This window comes from Hesperophylax consimilis, chromosome 27, assembly GCF_061612785.1.
Source record: "Hesperophylax consimilis isolate HC1 chromosome 27, BYU_Hcon_1.0, whole genome shotgun sequence".
Lineage (NCBI taxonomy): Eukaryota > Metazoa > Arthropoda > Insecta > Trichoptera > Limnephilidae > Hesperophylax > Hesperophylax consimilis.
Window position 1 is genome coordinate 3,748,613 of NC_142862.1, and position 25,435 is coordinate 3,774,047.

General features: G+C 33.6%; 1 protein-coding gene across 3 annotated transcripts in view; it reads left to right on the top strand.

Moving 5' to 3' along the window:
- The window catches only part of LOC149410487 (multidrug resistance protein homolog 49-like), a 195,297-nt gene that overhangs the window by 41,642 nt on the left and 128,220 nt on the right, over nucleotides 1-25,435 (top strand). The gene's annotated exons all lie outside the window — the stretch shown is intronic.

Here is a 25,435-nt window from a genome sequence, read left to right on the forward strand (position 1 = left end):
GTAGTACAAGCGGGAAACTGGAGAATCTACACCACATGGGGAACCCAAAAAAACATAAAGTTTTTTGATTTGAGCATTTTCATTAAAAAAAAAAAAAAACCAAAAAAAAATATTTTTCGGCTATTTTAGGGTTAAAGTTTTTTCTGGTGTTTAGGGTTGAATAACAGATGTTTTAACCCTGCAGAGGAGAAATATTTTATGATTAAACCGGGTTAAATGAAGGGTGATTTCAAAATAATGCTTCAAATCCGAGTTTCTTCATTTGTTTTACTTTCAAATAGTTTTAATTAGTTGGGTACTTTGATCTTCAGTAATAATTTATAAGAATTTGAATAAAAAAAAATAAAAAAAATCAACTTCAAACTCGATTTACTCGATAACGAAAGCTCAAATAAAAAAAATATATACTACAAAATCGACTCCAAATGTGATGTAGATTCACCAGTTTCCCGCTTGTACTACGAGTTTCCGGACACCCTGTATATATATATATATTTTTTTGTTATTTGTTTTTGGGGTATTATGCCGTGTTGCGCGTGTTCCGTGTGCTAAAGAAGGAGTTAGCGCAACACGGCATAATACCCCAAAAACAAATAACAAAAATACTTTTGGCCGTGAAAATCTTAAATCATATCATAATATTTGTGCATTTCGTCATTACATATTATCAAGGTAAATGGAGATGCATGAACACATGTTTCGATATATTAGGATTTTACTGAAAGTTTATAAGGAAACGGCCTGCAAACCCGTTTTTAACCGGAATACTTAATTTTCTCCGCGTATTTGATGCGGAATTCTTATGGCAAACTTCCCTCTGAAATTACACTTAACATTTGATGCGAAAGTCTTATGGCAATCTTCCCTCTGAATTTATATCCAGAATTTGATTCGGAAGTCTTATGGTAATCTTCCCTGGGAAATTACACTCATTATTTGATGCGGAAGTCTTATGGCAATCTTCCCTCTGAAATTATATCCAGAATTTGATTCGGAAGTCTTATGGTAATCTTCCCTGTGAAATTACACTCATTATTTGATGCGGAAGTCTTATGGCAATCTTTCCTCTGAAATCGCACTCTGTATTTGATGCGAAAGTCTTATGACAATCTTCCCTCTGAAATTACACTCTTAGATCCAGAAGTCTTTTGGCAATCTTAAAACGTGACCAATTCACCACATTTAAGAATTTTCTACAAAGAATAGCAGGAAATCTACTATAATTAACAATTTGTTTCGCTAAATCGAATTGTTATTATTTTATTAATCAAATTGTGAACTAGAGGACATCAAGTGCATATACAGAGACTTCCCCTTGGCTATGAGAAATAAACTAATTACATAAAGTAATGCAGTCAATAAAACACAAAGTTTTATCTATTTACAATCAAGGAAGTCATTAAGATTTAAGATCAATAATACCTGATTCTTTTTTTCCTTCTTTAGGATGTAAGTAAAAGCTACGTTTCTTGTCGTCTCAAGGACTAAATTAATACAATCGAATTGCAATTTGCAACCAAACCGTGTCGGAAGGTATCCCCCATTATCTGTAACAAAAAACAGTAAAAGAAATGATAAGATTAGTTTTATAATTATTTTTTGAGTTGTTGTATTTGAACAAACAATAAAGTTTCTGGATTTGCATTATTTATTCTCTTATATTTTCATGACGATTTTTTTAAATGCCTCATTTTTAGTTGTGGAAGGATTAAATATACCGAAATATATCATCATTAGTGTTTAAAATAAAATAAAAAAAGCATAAATGCCTTCTATACAAATTTGAATGGAAACAAAAAATGTGATACTGACTTAGTACCCTTTGGTTCTGTATCATTTAGCACGCGTTCTGTCTTTTTTACACTTGCCTGAAATCGTATACGGCGCTTGGAATTTCGTTATCGTGGTGTAACACAGTTTTCTATTGAAATATAGGCACAACTTGAGCTTATATTTCTATCACGATATGTGTTATTTTTTAATTTAAACAGTCATATAAAATTTCAAATAACTGGAGTCTGTGGCTATTTGAAATTACAAATGAGAGATGTTAAAATACGTTCATTAGGGTGTCCCAAAAAAATTAAAGTTGTTATTTTTGAACGCATACCCTCTAATTTTGTTTTAATAATAACAAAACACTCATAAAAAAAATTTCGTTTACTTTGGACAACTTTAACCCGTGCCGACTTGCATCGAAAGATGTCAGTACTTGTACATTAAGACGCCAGCGAGCAAACGTGTTGATGAGCTTGTAGTAACTTGCTATTTTGTTAGTAAACGAAAATCGGCAAGATGTTGTTAGATTTACGCACTTCTAAAAAGAGTATATTTTTAATAGGAGTCGTAAAACACCAAATATCGGGTTCTAAACTGCCATCTAATGGACAAGTTCTTGAAGTTTTGTTATACAATATCCGGAAAGTGAATTTAACTGTCAATATATACCAAATATAGCCATAGTTGGTATTAAAAGCTGTGTTTGAAGTAAAAAGCAGTCAAGTGACTATAAGCCCTGACATACCACTCTTCAAAAAGTTTCGAGATAACTGTAAAAATGTTGATCCCGATAAAATTCAGTGCTACAGAGAAAATCTCACATTGCACCTAACCGCTTCAGAAATCGATGATATGCTTGACTTTTACCGTACTGCACTGACAACAAAAATACTTGGAGATGACTATAGAGAGTTTTTAGAGCTCTGTGTGATAGTTTTAGGAAGAGATACAGCGAGAAAATTTAAGATTCGGCCTCCAGGTGCTCGATGGATGGCAAAGGCGCTTTATTCCTTGAAAATATCATTAATTTGTGTGCAATTTAAAATTACCGGTAAGGATAAGGCGGCACTTTTAGACGTTTGCCTGTTGTGATGTTTTGGACACTCACATAAAATAAACGAAACGAACGTGCTCAAAAAAAATTTTTGTTTAGACAACGACGGGAGATTTATGGACAGACAGGCCTGGAGTAAACACATTCACACGGGACAGGGCGGAGGGACGGGCAGTCGAGGCTTGAACTTGGGTGCATTGACAGCCCCGAGAAATGGATACAAATCAGAAGTGTTGTTTGAAATTACAGTTAATTATTGAATTCAAATGGTATTAGAGAATATTGTGGAATTTTGAACTAAAGTGAAATATTATTGAACCGGTTTTTGTGTGAAGTGAAAGTGGTTGGACTCAGTGAGAAAACAATTAATAATAATGACAATAAGGAACAATCGGATAATTTGTAGAGCGCCGTTTTGTAAAAACCCACCTCAGGGGCGCCCGGTGTTGTGCAATCGCGATTGTATTATAAAGTTGTGTTGATTTAAATGTGTAGTTCAAACTAAATTACTTGTCTTAAAAACATGAAAATAATAATAATAATGATCGCGTTTTTAAAACAGAGTGACCGTATATAAAGGCAGCAAGTTTTAATCGGGCTAGGTTATTGATTTGGCGAGATGGCATTCTATCCACGGAGACCGAAAAACCAGAGAATCAAATAGATTATTAACTGTGGGTTCGAATCCTAACAGATTAGGGAGGTACAATTTTATTTACAGGAATATTTAATTACCCTTTTATAAGCGTAGGGAGGAGGTCGAAAATTAAAGTGATTTAGCTATATAGTGTAACCAGGTAAGCTTCACGCTGAGAATGAGAGGTGATTAACTGGGTGAGTTTTTATATTATTTATTAAATTTCAGAGGACCTTTTTAAAAGACGGATACAACCGAGGTACAGGAATTAAGTTTACGACACCTGCCGCCCAAATAATGTTATCATTAACAAGGATGTGCTAGGCGAACCGTCAATCAGCTGTGAGCGAGAGACGAGTCAACGACCTTTTCATATATAGGACAAGACGCAGGTACAGTCAGTCAAAGGGGGAAGTTTTGCTAGCGTATGCCGTCCCGAATTGAAAGCGATCGGATGCAACCAGACGGAACAAAATGAAAACTTTTCTTCTGTTATTTGACTTTCTAATTTAATACTTTTCATCTATTGTTTGACTTTCTAAGTTACGAATTGGGATGCACAAAAACAAATCTAAAGTCGAAAGAGGGAGATGGTAATCTCCGAAATAAAACTACCAACCGAACAACTTTTCTCAACAGGTACCTTTCGAGAGGTAGGCAGCCTCTTTAAATTAAATGCAAAAATCAAACCAATTATCCGTTTATACCTACCTGAGAGGATAGGTATTCAGTAGGAGTTACCCATACCTAATACACGAGGATGCTAGTAACCTCATAAAATAAATACTGGAACCAAATATTAAAATACAGACAGTCCTCATCCCAAATTTGGCATATCGAGTAGACCTTACATATATCTCACATGATAATTGGCTGAATGGGTAGGCACACAACCTATCGTTAATAAGCGGGCAAAATGTCGACAAGATCGTCGTGTGTTATCTATGTATTGACCTAGAAAGGGATGTAAATCCCCGACGGCGTGGGAGTTACAACGTTTTCTAGAGGTGGCACGTAACTTAGGACCTTACGTGTCACATTTTCGCGACTAGATTCGTGATAAAGGGATGTTATGGTTTTCCCCTTCTACACTCAGTAAAGTAGTTTATCCTGGAGGTGTTTGAGATTCGGGCAATTCTGAAATTGGTGAAGAGACCTGGTTTTCTTTATTCTGGCGTGAAGGTTGCCGATTTGGAACAAGGGGAGACCCGGCCGGTTGTGATATCCAGACACGCAGATATCGATTGCCTTGTTCGAATTATCATCCATCAGTTTTGTTTGGTAAGCGGAGGAGCCAGTCTTAACTTGAAGAAAAATTCATTTCCTTTCCTCTCCTTCCCCTCCCAAAATATATACATGGATGGCGCCGACAACTAACACCATAAATTTATCGTATGTATATCACATATATAAAATCTAACACTTTATTATACTCACATAACCCTACGATAGATAGAATCGCGTAGCTAGTTGGGGGAGCAGGCGACTTAGAAGATAAGGTTTATGAAATGGTTTTAAAACACAGCGGTAATGGATTCAACTCACTCTATCTCAAAAGAACCGAGGGATACCACACATACATACATAACTAGGATTCTAAACCGAGAAACAAAAAACCAACACAACGTTCGGTGAAGCCTTTTTATACTTATCCGTCACGTGAAATGAGTACGTTCAAGGTCGTACGTCACGTAGACAATCTAGGATGTACACACTTGAAGGGGTGTGTAATAAATAGAGGAGCAAAGAAATAAAGAAAAGACGGCATGGAGGACCTTCCTACCCCGGATATACATAACCAAAGCCTTATGGAAAAGTTTCCTATGGGACTTAAGGAAAATTATCGTAGAAAGAAGAGAAGGAAAAGTTTAAAGTAGAAAGGGTACATCATTACACTGTTCATAGTAACATCCTATGTCAAGCCATGGTTACAATGTATTATAGCAGTTAAAGCACCTTACCAGGACTTGTGCTTTTTGAAATCGATGAAGGCTTAAGAAAAAATTGATGAAAACATCTCAATGGCAGCTTTATTTCTGTTCAGTAAGCAGTTATGGTATTTGACCGATGAAGGATCTATTTTATAGCTGTTTGACGACGCTGTGGATCAAACAACTCAAATAAAAATGCTCGAAATATCAAAAAAAAAAATTTATCAACCCATGACAAACGTTATATCCCATCGAAGGAAGATCTTGATGGTAAATTGTATGGTAAGTTTATTAAGTAGTTTAAATTATGCTTTGTATTGAGGTTTTTATTCATATCATAATTTAGTGACTTTTGTTTCAGAGAAAAATATTTACGACTTCATTTCAGTCAAGAGCAAGTATTTGTTTGATTGTCTGAAAACAGATGCCAGTTTTCTTAACGAATTACCTACGATGTGGTCAAATAATGCTTCGTATCAAGAAGTCAGAAAGAAGGCGTCGCCGCTGAGGGTAGTGAATGATACAGCTGAAAGAACTGTTAAGTTAATGCAAGATTTTCATGGCTTAATCTCACGGTCGAAGAGGAACAAAAATATTTTTTGTTACGATGCGTTCAGGAACACCGGAAGATTTATCCTGACTGTAAAAAACAAACTATGAAGAAAAAATTTAATCAATAAACCATTTTTAAATATGAAATACTACGTAATTGAACATTTTTGCATTTATAAATTTTATTTATCCGACAAAAATTAAAGTTGAAAATCCTTCCATATTAACTCTGTACTATATGTTTGGCATCAAGTCGGCACGGGTTGCCAGTGTTTAATCAAAATAATATTTATTATATAAGTTATTGGGATCAAATGGAATGAAATAAGAGGGTATGCATATTTAAATTCATGAAAAAAAAATTCTTCCTTATGTCCTGGGACACCCTAACGTTCATATTATCTGGTTATTTGATTTTAACTAAATAAAGCAAGGGTTGTTGAAATTATTATTAAAATTTCGTTTTAATATCTCTCCGTATTTTCTGTGGAAAACCCATTCTCAATGACAGTAAAAAAATGCATGCCAGTGTGTCATTGTGGGGTGATGAAATCGTACCTGCAAATGACTAGACAGATATGCAAGGAAACAAAAGTCAAGGACATACTGTAAATTTGAAGGATAATTTGTACAATACTTACATTGTTATTTATATGTAAAAATCTCAGTAGGCTTATTTATTACAAATACTTATTCATTTATGTATATACAGGGTTTTCCAATAAGAGGTGTTATTTTGAATAGCCCGCTATTTCGGTAGATGTTACTTTTGAAGCTGTCATTTTTTGACATTTGACAAGTAAAAACTGCGCCATTAATAAAAATGGAACGATACACGTTTCAACAACGCATTGAAATTATTAAAATTCACTTGAGTGAATCAAATGCAAATCATCTTGAGTGATGAGGCCCATTTCCACCTCGGTGGCTTCGTTAACAAGCAAAATTGTCGCATCTGGGGCTCGAAAAACCCAAGAGTTATTGTTGAAAAGCCTCTCTATCCTCAAGGTGTGACTGTTTGGTGCGGTTTATGGTCTGGCGGAGTCATTGGACCTTACTTTTTCGAAAATGATGCTGAAGCAACAGTTACGGTGAATGGATCGCTATTGAGAGATGATTAATGATTTTTTATGGCCGGAATTGGATGGTATTGATCTGGACAACGTTTACTTACGAGCAACAAAACCATTGATCTTTTACGATTGAATATCAAAATAACACCTCTTATTGGAAAACCCTGTATTACATATTATAATTATTCATTTATGCATATATTACTAGTAATTATTTATTTATGCATATATAACATATAATTATTCATTTATGCATATATTACTAGTAATTATTTATTTATGCATATATTACATATAATTATTAATTTATGGAATTATTACATATAATTATTTATCAATGAATATTACATATAACTATTTATTTATGGATATATTACACTTATTACATATAATTATTCATTTATGCATATATTACGTATAATTATTTATTTATGCATATATCACATATAATTATTAATTTATAAAATTATTAAATATAATTATTAATTTATGGAATTGTTACATAAAATTAATTATTTATTAATGAATATTACATATAATTATTTATTTCTGGATATATTACACATGATTATGTATTTATGCGTACATTACATAACTTTTTACTTATGCAAATACTACATTTATTACATTTAATTATTCATTTATGCATATACTACATATAATTATTTATTTATGCATATATTACATATAATTATTAATTTATGGAATTATTACATAAAATTCATTATATATTAATGAATATTACATTCAATTATTTATTGGATATATTACGTGTATTACATTATTTCATGTAATTATTTATTTATACATATAATTATTTATTTATGCAAATATTACATATAATTATTTACTATGCATATATTACATATACTTATTTGTTTATGGTTATATTGCAAATAATTATTAATTTATTGATATATTACATGTGAACGGATCGTTTCTACGCCTTGTTTTGTGTTTTATGAATGATTTGCCGACCTTTGTGTTTCCTCCCTCCTACAACATGGGTCTCTTTAAGACTCAGGTTCACACATGTCTGTCTTCAAAAAGACCCTCCACGAAGCATAAAAAGCCTGGTTTGGACTAATACTACTAAATATAATAAAATTCATGTACCTAATTCCTTAATTCCTCTTTGGCATTTTCTTCCCCAACTTTTTTTTTGTACTATTTCACTAATTTTTTCTACTTTACTTTTATGAATTTCTATCCCCAGGCTGTTCTACGTGATGGTGTTAATCTAAAATACACTTTTCTTTGTAATATAATATAATAATACAATTATTTTAATAATTAATTACCATTACAGATCTAAATAACTCACACATTATTCTTATGTTTTGTTGTTGTCGAGATTAATTGAGCTGTTAACCAAAAGCCTAAAACACGTTTTCTTGTAAACTATTGCAATAACCCCATGGAAAATACCGTAAAGCTACCTGCTAACATTATAATTACATTTCAACGCCTTTTCTAGCACGATTTAACCTTTTAGGGAGTGTTATTTGTATCTATTAAATAATAACATTTCACAAAGGAAATATAAACCGAAATAGAACTTGTCTGGAGATCGTTATTATAAATAATTCTGTACGGAAACCAAATATATTATGAAATTGAACCATTTAAGTTTTTCTCTTAGTTTTTCCGGCTGCTAACAGGGCGACGGTTGTAGGTAAAATGATCGTAAACAAAATTATCGTATGCAAAATGATTGTAATCACATGATCGTAATCAAATGATCGTAATCAAACGATCGTATACAAAATTATGGCAATCCTTAATTGATTGTAATCAAAATAATCGTTGGCAAAATGATCGTAAGCCAAATGCTCGTGTTCAAATTATCGTAATTAAATTATCGTAATCAAATGACCGTAATCATAAGAAAAATGATCGTAATCAAACGATTGTAACTCTCAAATGTTCGTAAGCAAAATGATCGCGTGCAAAAAATATCGTAATCAAATGATCGTAACCCTCGTAATCGCAAGAAAGTTTTTCGTAATCAAACGATCGTAACTCCCAAATGATCCTAAGCTAAATGATTGTATGCAAAAATATCATAATCAAATGATCGTAACCCTCGCAATCGTAAGAAAAATGATCGTAAGCAAAATGAACGTAATCACATGATCGTAACTCTCAAATTATCGTAACCCTCAAATAATCGTTGGCAAATATTAAACATGTGATTGTAATCAAATAATAGTGTCTGCGAGTCATGTTAAAGACAAAATATTTTATGAAATTAAAATGTAATCTTTTACGTTATGAGACAATGTATGGTTTACTATGAAATGGTTATTTGCGATCAAATGTGCTTACGATCATTTGCGATCAAAAGCGCTTACGATCTTTTTACACGCGATCTGTTTGCTTATGTTTAAAACGTCAGTTACCCAGGGCAACTGCTATTAACAATTTAGCGAGGTAAACACTACAGCTCAGAATTATAATTAAACAACGGAATGACGGCCACCTTGGTTGAGTGTTTACAATCCTTGTCTATGAATCCGGAGGTCACGGGTTCAAAACCCGGAGTGCGCAATTAAATTTTGTTTGATTATTTTTTTCCAATTTTTCTTACAATTTAGTATATCTGCGGCTCGTTCCAGAGTGCTAGATAATTTCAGTACTGCTCAGTACTTCAGACTACCATTCAGAATCAAAAAGTAGCTTTAGCTGTGCTTGTTGACCAGATTGGAATAGCCCAACCTTTGTTTTCCCCGTCTTTTTTTCATTACTACCTTCTGTCCTACAACTTCCAACACACCGCAATTGGATGCCATATACATTAATTTCATTGTTCCTCTGCCAAATCTATGCCTCACTGCCAGGGTAGGTACCAGCACTCCATTCTGGACTGGTAGCTTTGCTTCTTTTGACAATTCTTTGTTCGCGCCAACTGCGTTCAATCCTCCATTCATGGAGTTACCTGCATTTACCCTTCTTTCAATATCTCTATTAGCCTCTCCATCTCTCGTAATTGCCACAAATCTTCTAATAAATGTTATATCAATATTCAAAGGATTATAAAATAGCAAACTGTAGAATCATAGTGCGGAGTTATATAGTGTTATTTGCGTGCAAAATCGTGTCTTCTCAAAGCTTAAACGTTCTGATAAAACTGTGTTTTTGTTAAGTGATCTTTTTTCTGTATCTGTTTGTACATAATTATACAGAGCATTTGGTTCTGGGGTGATTTTTTATGATTAGCTCTTAGAGTTTCTTCCCACCTAAAACATGGGTCGCTAAGAGACCCAGGTTTACTTAAATATCATTTTACCCTTCAGCTTTTTAAATATTTTTACCAACAAGTCCCAACGACATCGTGAATTTTCTACGAATTTCGGAATACCGAGGTACTAAAATGTTCCACGTATTACTTATTTTTGAAGTTGTCGCTAAAAAATACTATTTTAAAAACTAGATTAAATTATATTTGATATATTTGCATTTGAAAAAAACATTGATCTTTCTAAAAAATACATTCTTAATATCAAACATGAAAATGTTAACAAAAAAACTTACCAGGAAATTTTAACTCGGAACGTCCATAATTTTGAAAGAATTCGATATTAATAACACATATTCCTTTTGTGCAGGTAATAAGTAATAAAACTTCACTTTTTATACCGTTATGCAATAAAAAAAATATAAATAATTTTTTAACTGAAATGATTTTTAAAAATGCCAAAATTCGTAATAATGCACTTTGACAATTTTTAAAAATTTTATCCACATAATAATGTAAAAATATTTGATACAAACTGTGACGAATAATTATTTATCTTTCCAATGACAAACAAATCTCATATCTATGCATTATAAAAAAATATATAAAAATACTTTTATAATGTAAGAGGATCTAATGGAATATGATGTTTGTGGCTAGTAATGTCCTTCCGAGTCCTGAAGGGTTAAAAAGCATCCTCACCGATCTTTGATTGATTGTACTCAATAAAATAAAACACATGAATTTATTTTTATGATCAAAACAACAAAAAATACTATTGTTGAAGTGTGTTCGTTATGCTAAAACCATTAGTAAATGAAAAGTAGGTTAATTTGCCAAACAACGAATGCATTGTACGGATTTGTGCAACTATTTTGACAATAGGAATGAAGGTTGTACCAACGTGCTCGATTCTGGTAAAAAAACGTATTTTTTACAAAATTTTACCTTCGTTTATAGGGTAGGTAATAAATTCACGATGAATTTGAAATTAATTTTGTTGAATATTAGATGCACGGAGAAAACTTGACTAATTTTTTTTTTGTTTTTACGCCTAGCCTACATGGATTTTAAGAACAGAATATACTTGTGAGCTGTTGAAAAGAAATACACAATGTTTTTAAGGCATGAAATAACGTCAAACTGATAAACTGAATATGAAACAATATTAGTAACAGATGTAACAGTAAAACAAAATAACATAGAAACTAGAACAATACTACATATAAGACAAATCACTAAAACTACATTATCAACATTACTAAATTTGTAGGATTGAACAAAGTGCTGGTTTAGATAACGCTTAGTTCAATAAATGGCGTCAGTAAAGATGTCAACAGTACCCCCAAACTTGTTGCCCAAATCAGGCATCATATTGGTTAGTGAGTGTGTCTGGTAGTTAGTTAATAATAATAATGATTTATTGTCTTCTTTTCATTGGTAACATATAGATATAATGATATCCTCACTGAGATCTCCCGTGCTGAGGATGTCATTTACATATTATAATTTAATTATAAGAAATTAATATTACAATAAAGTAACATATGAATTAAATTATAAACATATATCATGTACTATATTTTTTTTAAATAATTTTAAAATAAGTAAGATAGTGTTTTTTTTTGTATAGTTCAGTTTAGTAGATTCGGTTTTAGTCTGTGTTTGATATCAGTATATTTTCTATTTCAGATCTCTCTATATTAAGTATCCAGCTTTTTATTTGAGATTTAAATGTTATAATGTTGAGGTTTTTGAGTGAGAGTGGTATTTTACTGTAGAGTTTAATACTATGATATAAGAAGATTTTTTTCCCAAAAGTTGTATTAGTAGTTATTTGCTGGATAAGTTTTTGACCATGAGATCTAGTGTTTCTATTGTACGTGTTTATTGTTGTTTCTTGGGTTTTGTACTTATGAATGTAAATGAGTATAGTTTTAGAATATAGTTGTTTAATTTGTTTAGTTGTGTATGTATTGCAGAAGAATGTTACATTTTGTCTTGTGTTCCTATTAGGTACATGGAATTTAATAGTGGCGACAATGGCAGGGCTGTCAATTAAGTTGTTAATCATACAAAAAGTTTTTAAAGCATGAAATAATCAAACTGATAAACTGAATATGAAACAATATTAGTAACACATATAATAGGAACAAAAAATAATATAGAAACTAGAACAATACTACATTTTAAGACAAATCACTAAAACTTAATTACCAACGTTACTATAATTTATAGGATTCAACAAAGTGCTAGTAAAGATAACACCTTATTCTATAAATGGAGTCAGTAAATTTGTCAATAATACCCCCAAACTAGTTGCCCAGATCAGGCATCATATTTGTTAGTGAGTGTGTCTGGTAGTTAGTTGTGTACGTATTGGAAGAATGTTACATTTGTCTTGTGTTCCTATTAGGTACATGGAATTTAATAGTGGCGACGATGGCAGGGCTGTCAATTAAGTTGTTAATGAAAGTAAATTACAAACGTTACTATAATTTGTAGGATTCAACAAAGTGCTGGTATATATTACACTTAATTCTATTAACGGAGTCAGTCAATATATCAGTAGTACCCCCAAACTTGTTGCCCAGATCATTGATTGCATCATGATATAAAGCATCCAAAAATATTAGTTTTCCTACTAAAAACGGGACTGCAGGCCTTTAACGAAAGACACAGTTCTTAACAAAGTACCAGTTAAAAGCGAATGTTTTATCAAGACGATTTTATACAAATATTAAAAATGACGTGCTGATATTATCGCTTTCCGTCATGATATTTGATAGGAAAAGAACACGTGTTGTCAATACATTCTGAATGACTAATATTTTATCAGGAAATTGCTCTGCTTTTATAACAAGATCATTTTTCTCAGTGTGGGTGCGATTTATTCGAAGGGTTTTTGCGGTCACCAATACCAAATATAAAATTTAAATGAATATATTTGGTTTATAGCTAAGTGTGTTTAATTTAATTCAACTGTAAAAAATGTAATAAAAAGTACTGCACTTAATCAATTCGATGCGAAAGTCTCGCTGTCTGAGAACTGAGGCTACCACACTGAACTAATAATACCTAGAATTGTAATCTAAAACGGTTTAAAAGAACACTGGAGTCGCAAATTATTTATGTCCGGAAACTGGTAGAACAAGTTGGAAACTATTGGATATACATCACATACACGGAGGAAATTGTGATGGTCGTTTGAATGTGTGTAAGTGCAAGCGAGATAGCATGCTTGCGAGATTCTATAAAAGGCGATGCATACTAGGATTGTCCCTCTTTTGTTACAAGCAGCTCCCCAATAAATATCAGTCCAAGATCAAGTATCATTATTGTGTACGACATTCACCCGCTACAATACTTTATACATTACATTTGGCGCAGCCGGTAGGATGCGCTCCCGGACCGACCATACCACACCGCTTCAAAGTCTCTCAACTCCGGAACTTCGTCACATGCAGAGTTCACATTGAGTTTTTAAAACGGGAGTGCAAGCCGTTTCCTGATAAACTTTTCGTAAATTCCTAACCATAATACTTACGTATGAAATACTGAGTATTAAGAATCTCTTCAAATAATTGGGTAATAATAACGGGTCTGCAGGCCATTTCCTTAAAAAAATCATCAAATATCGGAACACGTGTCCATGCGCGTTCATTTGCCTTGATCAATGAAACGAGTTCTGACATCATTCGTCATTTACTAAATTAATTTACGAAACCTATTAATTCATTAGTTAAGTCCTGCAATCGCGTTTTAAACCGGATTACGAATAATTTGAAGAGATTCTTAATAAATTATCTTAATGTTTAATAATAAATTAGTTTAAAAAAACCTTTTTACGCCTCGACGCATTTTATCAAACTTTTTTTATTTTTATATTTGACCTAAAAAAAATTCAAACTCGGATTCGATTTATTATAAAATTAATGTAAGCCCAAATAAAAAAAAAAACATTAAATAGTTACTCCTAATTAAATGTTGTACTATGAGTTTCAGGACACTGTATATAATAAGTTTGGACTTGTTAGCCTTACACAGGCCAATGAAACTATTGATTCTCTGTCCAATAAAAACAATCTATATTTAAAAAGGTTTGACCAGACAGACCAATGCAATTAATTTCATTTTTTTAATCGATTCTAAAGAAGTGAGGAAAGTATTATCTCACTTCGGGTAAACGGACACGCCCACTGCTCACTTCTATCGGTGTATCCCTTCAGTGGGTGGCTAACTGGCTAATACAGGACGGTGTTTGACGGTAGCCTCAAGGATATTCCCCTCTTTGTGTCGACACTCGGCATCCGTCTGAGAACGCCTAATAATGGGCCGAGCGGTGGTGGTGGTTGGCTGCCGCCAAGGCTAAGCGATATGACCACTTAGCGAGGGTTGGGAGATGTGGAAAAGGTTGAGGAAAACGGTATGTTACTGCTATGCTAAACGGTTTTATTAATTATCAGTTCATTTCAAAAGCATTAATTTTCCCATTTTAAGAAAATTGAAATGCTTGCATCGTACGATAAAAAAGGCTTTGGAAAACGATGTTCGGCATTAAAAACGTAACAATCTAAACTAAAAAACTAAAAAAAGTGGAAAGCGGTTTAAAATCGGTGCTAAACACGGTGTAATATAATGTACCTATGATGTAAAAAAAACGTTCTAAAATATTACAAACGGTTGTGAAAATGGCACAAACGACTGCTCGATGACATAAACGCACTAACAACAAACGGAAAATGATCTACATTTAGAATATACACTCCATTTGGCGCTACAACCGTTGGGCCACGATTTATTTAAATATTTTCTGACAATAAAAGCGTTTCATCGCTAAATTTGGCGGGACCATTTAGTTGATTTGTAAAGCATCGTTTTTGTGTAATATATAATATATTTATACAGTGTTCTATCTTATTATGGAGCCTTTTTAAAAACGTTTTCACATTAAATTCAGCCTCGACAATTGTACAAAATGATGTAATTTATCAAAAAAAGTAGTTGGTATCTAAATATTTAGGTAGTAGTAGGTATCTATAAACAGATGAATCATAATGCTGCAGCAGAATCATATCTTCATTCCTAGAAAACTTCCTATTCCCCATCCACGTCCCTTCCCCAATCCTTCAAGAACACAGGCAGTTGGTTCTCTTGAGCAGGGTTCACAATTTTTTTATTTATTTGTAAATATAATAATAGTAGTTAAACCGTTTTGCGGTAAACGGTAAAGCAGTCCCTCACGGGGCAGTACACTTCGCTAGTTCACACGATTGAAATTTTCAAATTGGAGTTTATTTAGCTAGACTCAGAAAAAACTTGTTTAATACATAATTGTAATCAGTTAATTATAACATTATAATCCATAATACACTTTTGTATTAGCACTACGTTTAATTGTGATGGTTTTATTGAAAATATGTTCGCTTTGTGAGTATTAGATATCTCTATGAGCAGACATATAACTGAATAATTTAATTAAGGACGGATTTTTTCACAGAATTCGAATAATTCATCAAATTTCAAAGCTAAAATTCAAGTTCTGTGAAGTTTCTATTCAAGGTCTGTTTTTTTTTTATTTATTTCAGGTATGTGAAACTGTGCAATAATTATATAATAACAAAACTTGAATAGAACCTTTACAGTGCGTGAAAATTCACGTTGAAATTTGATGAATTGTTAAAATTCTATGAACTAAGTAGTGTATTAATGTTCTTTATATCGTTTTTTTTAAAGAAAGACAAAAATTCCAGGGTTACGAATAACCTGACAATATATTTAAATCTCTAACTACCTCCACAACGAGGAAAATGTTGCTTGTGTTGTGATGGAGGACTTAGCCAGATAAAGGAATTGAACAGCTAAAACTGGGTGGAGACCAAACGCGATGCCAACTCAGCCGAATAACCGCTCGAATAATGTGAAAAATCACTTGATATAATAATTTCAATTTTGAAAAAGACAATTGGAATAATTTTCTGTTGTAATAATTATATCATAGGTGGGAAATTTACTTGCGCACGCCGGGAATTCAATTCAATTCAATTTAATTTTGTATATTAATTTCAAAAACATTACAAAATTGTTAATTTCAATGCGTTTTTAAAATATTTTTATAATAAGAATTCTTAGATTAATATTAACAGTGTGTATATCAACTATACCAGTAATAATAGAGCTTGCCTTTTAAAGGAAGCTTCATTGATGCAAAACATGTCAATATCCGAATTGATTCTGTTCAACAGCAAGATTGCTCTCCCCACAGGCATGACCATTGGCAAGTTAGTTCTGCAGGCCAGGAGATAAAATAGTCTATGTTGTCGGTGACGTAGATAACCATCGGGAACATAGAAATGAATGCTCTCCATGATGACCGAGTTTACCATCCACGTAGATAGTTTATTCCGAGCATACCCAAAATAAAGAACTCGCGACCACCGGATTCGTACAAGGGTTGTCACTCTAAGCCATTCAACCACGGAGAAAGCCAAATACTGAGAATATTTATTTATTTGCTGTGTCCCACCACGCTTTGCTGTGGCTCAGCCAGTCTGTGCTAATAGATAAACAATAGCGCGTGTTGCTTTAACGTCCAATAGATGGTACTGTTTAAAAAAAAAGTACGTTTGTCTAACACCCCTGTTTAAAAAAAATAATTTTTACCTGTCACAGGTGACAAATCATGTGTCACTGTGTTCGTTCACGATAACCTCCGAAACCGCCCAACCGAATGTGTATAGTTGGTTCCAGCTTGAAATATACGAGTAGGATAGTTAACCTGATAGGTGGCGCTGTTGTCGAGAATTCAATGGTTTAGTTAATTTACCTGCGTATATTTGCGCTCGCTAAACTCGAAAAGTAGTCGACCGATATCGCTGAAAATTTCAAAACATGTTGCCAGAAGTGTGTAGAGATGTTTAAATGGTAGAAGAAATCGGGGACGCCCGAGAAAAACGCAATATCTATGCACCGCAATGTGACACGGAGTCGAATTAGAGTCGATGTAATGTAGTTTTATAACAGTAACATTGTGGTTTAGAGTAGTGAATGGTGGAAGGAGTCGGAGACGCCTGAGAAAGACATTAGTAATAGCGAAGCACTGCAGGGGGGCATCCACTAGAATTCAACTTAATATCAAAATTTCAAAGCATTCAATGAAGAACTTTCGGCGACTTAAGATTTTGAACAAACGAACATTTTTATTTATATGGAAGATACGTCCGTTGGCCTTTTGCATACATACTCGTATATACAATTTAAACAGACTATAAATATATGATGGTTATAATAATCTAATAAACATAATTACAATTACATAATAACAAACTGATACAGATAAGGATTATTGCATATCTGTATGTATTTATGCTTTTTAAAGGAGGTAAATATTCTTATAGTTAAATACGTTGATAGAGCTAGTTTAATTATAATAACTGATACAGTAACTGTCGCAATTCGAGTCGGACGTGTCGGACTGTGCTCTGCATCGCAATTATCTGATATGGCGACCAGATCAACCCAAGCTTGGGAAACAGTTACCACGGCCCTAAAGGACCTCACGGAACAAATAGGAGGACTTAAAGTTCATATAAAGGAGTTCTGCAACAAAATTGGTGAGCAATCCAAGATTTGTGAAAAAAGTCTCCAGATTATGCCATTCATTGGAGAAAATCAACACGGTTTCCTTCCAAAGAAATCAACAGTCACAAATCTGCTTACTTTCTCGAGATTGGTAGCCACCGGTTTAGACTCAAGGCACCAAACAGATGTAGTTTACACCGACTTTGCCAAAGCATTTGACCGTGTTAACCATGATATCTTACTGAGGAAAATGTTTAAACTAGGCTTCGACCTACCAACACTAAACTTTTTCTCATAATATTTAACATCCAGAAAACAATTTGTTTCGGTAAATGGACATAATTCGAAAAAATTCTGAGCGAAATCTGGAATTCCTCAAGGGTCTAACCTCGAACCGTTGTTGTTTCTAATACTAATAAATGACATCCAAAACTATGTTAAGAATAGTAAATGTCTACTGTTTGCAGATGACCTTAAAATTCTAATGGAAATAAGCTCCCAACAAGACTGTCTTAAAATGCAAGCTGATCTGGATGCACTATCTGAATGGTCGTTGATAAACAAATTAGATTTCAATACAAAAAAATGTGTCACTATGTCTTACACTCGTTCTTTAAACACTATACTTTACGATTATAAGATAAAGGGCGAAACACTATCACGTGTAAATTCCGTAAAGGATCTCGGTGTCGTCTTTGATCCCGAACTGAAATGTTCTGGCCATATATCGCAGCTCACTCAGTCTTGCTACAAACTTCTTGGTTTCGTCATTAGGACATGCAAGCAGTTCAATAACCAAGATGCTATGTTAGCATTGTCCGATGGCATACTTAGAAGCAAGCTGGAGTATGCGAGCGATGTTTGGGCACCGTACCACCAGAAGTACATTGAAATGATAGAGCAAATCCAGAAGAAATTCCTCAGGTATGTCTATATGCGGACACATGGAACCTAGCCCAGGCTCATGCACCATATCGACTTTTTTTATTTATTTATTTATTTATACTGGGTTTTACAGATGATCACACTTACGTGAGAACAATCCACTTATAAAAAAAAACTTAGTTATTGTACAATTACAAAAATCTACAATTAAATAAAGAAACGATAAATTAAATACAGATACATACAATTAAATACAGATACATGCAATTAGAAAACAAAAACATCAAAAAATAAAAATAAAATACACAATCATATACAAGCTCGCTCAAGTAACACATTACATTATACATTATTACAAGTGGTAAGAGGCATAAGAAATACGAGAGGTATGCATAGAGAGAAAATTGACACAATGAATTAGCTAATATTTTTTAATAGCGCCAGAACTTTTTTTCTGAATCCGTACAAATTATCGACGAAAATATCTATTTCAGCACACTCTATCTTGTTATATAGTCGACTTACTTGAGGAAACCAATTCTGTGAGTCTGGAAACTAGGCGGAAAGCAAGCCTAGCCATTATATCTTTCAAAATTTGGAACAATTTTATTGATAGCCCATTCCTCTTGGGATGCTATGATTTATATGTACCAGACCACTACAGCCGAAGTCGATACCATGACTTATTCAGAGTACCAAAAGGCAAAACCGACGTCCTGGCAAAGCATAGCATAACGAGGGGAGTGGTGCTGTTGAACGAACTAGCAAAGAATTTGGATGTAAATGACTGTTCTTTAAACGACCTAAAACAATTATTGAAGAGTCACTTACCCAAATGCTGATATGATGTAAAATTATAATGTATGTAAAATTGTACTGTAACTGGAACGAATGTTCTGTTGTACAATAAAAAAAAAATAATAATTCATTTACACGACGCTATCTCTGTGCGTTAAATTAGTGCGAGAAGCAACCACACTAAATGAAGCATAGGGTCTAGTGTTGTATTTAGTGGGTACATGATAATTAAGGTTATACGCGACGATCTATATAACCTACGTGTTTATAGTTGGCGTTAATTTTTTTTTTTTAATACGATTTTAGCAAGGTTCATTCATATTGCGTATGTACTGGCGCAAACAATTAATTTGTCTTAATATTGTAAAGCATTCAATTAATAAATTGCTTAATATTTTCGCCATCTATGAACACGTAGATTATAACGAGCGTCGCGTTTAAACTCATGTTTAAATCATGCTCACCAAGTCAGGTGGTCTAGCACGGTGATATCGATAACTTTACAAAATCGGATCGTAAGGCGTAACTACCGTTTTATTTTATGTTTCCCGAGCACAGTCGCACTGTTGATAGCCATACCGATATTCATAACGTAATAAATACGCTGGGAACACTGGAGATATTATCTGAATGAATTGACATTCCGAAACGTCAAACGTAACACAGTTACGTAAAAATATTAATAAATTTTATTTATTTATTTATCGTTTCTTTACATTGTATAATTTTTTTAGGTTAGAATTTTTAAACTCACTAGGACAAGCCTGTTAATGATAATGTTGAATTAAAATATTAGCCTAAATATACATTGGCAGTCCACGTTCACCTTATATTGTACAAAAGTGAACGTAGACTGCCAATATACATTGATAGTCCACGTTCACTTTTGTACAATATAAGGGAGTTAATTATGTATGTGTTCACAACTTTATAAGTGAACCAATTTTCGTAAAGTCGGAACCAGTGTAGCGTCATTGCCCCACACGGACTTAACTTGCCGCGTATACGAATTCTTTCAATTCTAAGAGCTTCGTTAGTTCAACTCCGTTCGTTAATAAGTCCACAATTTTGCGTAAAATTATTCAAAAAGAACTCTACATTGACAGTCAACAGAAGCTTATCTGATACTATGCTAAAATTTGTCGATCGTCGGAGGAATATTTCTTATCAATCGTTGACCGTGCTCGCAAATATCGCTAACTGAACAATTCGTAGGATTTCGTCAATATCGAATTGACACAGGGCTTTATAGATGGTCCGGGCTAGACCTCCTGGGCTGTCTAAATTTCCGCGTATGATTTTAACAATAATAAAACACCCCAATTTTTTCTTCGCTTTAAATATCTACCATTGTCAGTAAAACGTAAAACTCAGCTACTCAATGGGTTTTGAACTCTCCTGCATTATAGGGTTAGAGCAGGGGTGCTCAAACTTGAACTGCTGGCGATCTACCTCAATATTATTAGATTCCGATCGATCGACTCTGAGAGACTGCAAGTATGTGTGATGCAGGATTGTCCTCTATGTAGGTAGGGTGTATCGTGGCACAGGTATAAGTGTATATATAGGGACGTTGCATAATTGCATGGCCACGAATCCACATAGAATTTGGAGGAACGACAGAAATTAGTTCGCAATATGCATTTTTTTTAGTCAAGGTAGGTGAAGGTCTGCACTAAAAAGTCGATGAAAAAACTTATATTTATTCAAAATTTCAAGTTTATTGGTTCTTACAAAAAAATAAACGAGTTCTAGTTTCTAAACTAAATAATGACTTTGGATGTTGAAGCGTGGCACTGCATGTCCTCAGCATACTTTTCATACGATTGTACGTAATTACCGAGTGCTAATCGCAAGCACAATGACATATGTTCGTCAGTTAGTCGATTGCGATATTTTGACTTAGTTATCTTCATTTCAGAAAATGCAGACTCGCAGAAGTAAGTTGACCCAAACATTGCGAATACGAAATTTGCCAGCTGTTTCAGAACACTCCGTTCAGTAACTCAGTCTGCTACAAGCTACAAATAAATAATAAAAAAGAAGGCATGAAAAATGGGAAATTTTTCTCGAGATCGACTCAAAAAGCACTCGCGATCGACCGGTCGATCGCGATCGACCGTTTGAGCACCCCTGGGTTAGAGTTATCACCGCTAAGCTATCGTGTAACATCAACTCAAGCATAAAACAGCTGTTGACTTATGTAATAGTCTAGTTTTCAACGCTATTACTTCATCGTTATATAACCACGAAGATCGACATTGATAATAATCGGTACACAAATTGTCACCAATACTTAAAAAAAATGTACTATTATAATCGAATGATTCATCTCTAAATAGTATAAAACAAAGTCGCTATCCGCGCCTGTCTGTTTGTGCGCTTAGTTCTTCTAAACTACACAACGGATTTTGTTAGGGTTTCCACTGTGATTTAGAGAATTTCTTCCGGAACGTTTATATATATAATACATGCATATTAGATCTATGAAGAGTGGTGAAAAGTGAACAAAGCCAGGTATACGTCAGCTATTTAATCTATATATACAGGATTGTCCAATAAGAGGTGTTATTTTGAATAGCCCGCTATTTCGGTAGATGTTACTTTTGAAGCATTTTTTGACATTTGACAAATAAAAACTATGCCATTAATAAAAATGGAACGATACACGCTTCAACAACGCATTGAAATTATTAAAATTCACTTGAGTGAATCAAATGCAAATCATCTTGAGTGATGAGGCCCATTTCCACCTCGGTGGCTTCGTTAACAAGCAAAATTGTCGCATCTGGGGCTCTGAAAACCCAAGAATTATGGTTGAAAAGCCTTTCTATCCTCAACGTGTGACTGTTTGGTGCGATTTATGGTCCGGCGGAGTCATTGGACCTTACTTTTTCGAAAATGTGGCTGGAGCAACAGTTACTGTGAATGGATTGCGCTATTGAGAGATGATTAATGATTTTTTAATGGCCGAAATTGGATGGTATTGATCTGGAAAACGTTTACTTTCAACAAAACGGCGCTACGTGCCACACAAGCAACGAAACCATTGATCTTTTACGATTGAACATCAAAATAACACCTCTTATTGGAAAACCCTGTATATGAGTATATACAAAATAATGTTTCTTTGTTTGTGCCAAAATTAATGGATTGTTTTCGCTGAAAATTTAAAAGTTCGTTCTTATTAGTACAAGGAGTGTTTAGAGAGACGTTCAAACTGTCGGAGAAGTCGGGGACACCCAAGGAAGACTTAACGCATTATCACTGCGCTGGAATGAAATACGGAGTCGATATTATGTAGCACACTATAGAGAATGGTAGAAAAATTCAGAGACGCCCGATGACAACATGACACGATCAAGTAAAACAAATACTTATTATAATACAACAACCACTAAAGAAAAAACCATTCATAAGTCCCCGATCAATGCCGGGTACAAATCATCTAGTTATTCAATAAATACCTATATATTTTTTGGTCACTAATAAAATGCGATTTATTAAACGTTCCGGGTCATTGTCAATTATTAATAAGGTTCAGTCGAGCTTATCGCAGTGGAAAAGTGCCTGCTCTAGTAACTTGCGGTCAAGGGTTTAAAATCCGATGAAACCTTGGAAAAAATTAGGTTGAAAGGTCAATATTTCGGATCTGAATGATTTTACCGTAAATTCTCAATTAACTGCACTTAACTGACATCAAAAGCAATGCCATTTATTATTTTTTATATGATAACTTAAATTATTTGCCATAATATATGTATATTGTGGTGACCGGATAAATCATCACAATAATAATTCATCACATCTTTAAAAAGTTATATAAAGTCACGGAAAGTGATGAAACAAAAACTTTACTAACTGGGTTAAGTAGGTTAGGTTAGGTTAAAAAAAATTCATCGTTTTTAATGACTTTAGGTATATCACTTTTTAAAAGTGTGTTGAGTTAGCATGGAACCTATTCTACTCGACTATAAAGGCGATGCACTACGTCGTGTAATATTTTGAATCCAGCCGCTATCAATAAAACACCTTACGTAGATGGCGATAAGGCTTAAATTCCCGCTTAACAACATCCACCTGTTTTGATTTATGCAAGAAAAAAACATGGCCTAAAAGTGCCTTTTATTTTATTTTGTGGATGTTCAGGCACAAATATTTAAATGTTTTTCGATCATTTTATAAATAACTGAAATCGCCACACTATTCAATAAAACCATAACCGAAAATGGGTTCGTAAGTAGGGGGCCGTTCAAGTATTACGTAAGCAGATTTATTACAATTATTTACCCCCTCTTCCCCCTTGTCACCAAAAGTAAGCAAAGCTCTTACCCCCCCCTCCCATGCTTACGTAAAAATTTGGTACCTATATGCATTTTTCTGTTAGTGTATTCTGTTTTTTTTTATTGATTCATAAGCAGCACTTATAAAATAGACTTAGGATAGAGGACTTTTGCACAAAATATTCATTTAAATAAACTTTATTGACACAATGGGAATCCCCGAATATGTATTCGATTTTCAAACATAGACAATGTGTGGGTTGCCAATGTGTAAAAAAAAAACTACTGCCGAGCAGTGCTGACGTAATCACTATCTCGACCCCCCACCCCCCCATGTCATCAAAAATAAGTAAAGCAAAGACCCCCCTGCCCCCCTATAGTGCTTACATAATACTTGAACGGCCCCTAGGAGATTTTGAACTTTAAAGCAGTTTTCATAGGCCTTATACATTATTTTTTTCTGGGCTTATAAAAAGACTTATCTAAAAAATACTCGACTATTTCAAAGGCCAAGATGTATTCTACTCGCAATATTTAATTAAAGCATCTGAAACATTTCTAGGCGACAAAATTTTCAAACCAAAAACACATGATTTTGCATTACTACGTAGTGCATCGCGTTAACAGTAAAGATATCATTCCACCGGGTAGTTATCGGTAAGCAATCTACGTAAACAGAATACCCTGCGCAGAAAATATCCACTATGGCGGCGCTGCAAACTGTAGCGAACTTTATTTTCTGTATCTTCTGTTTATGACGATTGCTTGGACGACGGTCTAGCCCAAAGATATTAGAAGAACGAGATATGCTATGTTGGCCGCCGGACCGTAGCCGGAGTACTACCTAATTAGGGTACTTTGAACGGTATCGGGACGTGTACGCACAGAAATCTGTTCTATGTATTAGTGCGGATACCTTAGCGCAAGCGAAGGTGTGCAATAGTATTGGTGAACAAAACCGGCGACACTCGGCAAAACAATTCCACTCAGTACGAACTGCGCATAGCACATCTCGTTCTTCTAATATCTTTGGTCTAGCCTGAACACAGAACAAAAATACGCGATATTGGTGATTTAAACACCAAAAACCGGTCAGGAAGAAAGAAAATGACAAAAATACTTATAATAAATGTAATTTCGTTAATTTAGTTTCACTTGCCTATTTATTTTTTAACATCTTCATTTGTTAGTTTCATGAATAATTTTAATTAAATATAAGTTTCAGGTGAACACTATATAGACTCAGACAAGAAACATTTCTGTATAAGTACTAATGACTATAATCAATGGAACAATATCACACAAGAAAAAAATATAATCATAACATTTTGGCTTGAAAATAATTTATTTATTTATTTAACGCCCAGAGGGCTTTTACATGTAGGTGGTACAATCTTAATGACAGTTTTGAAACATGAGAAAGAAATAATAAAAATAAAATTACATTAAAAATAATATATGCAAAAAACAAAATAACAAGAACATAACTTTAAAAATACAGCGATTTGACTTGTTTACAAAAATATAACTTCCATTACTTCCATTTAGGAATAATTAATAATTAACAGAATGCTGGTTAAATGACAAAAAAACTATACACACACAAAACTTCAAAACACAAAAA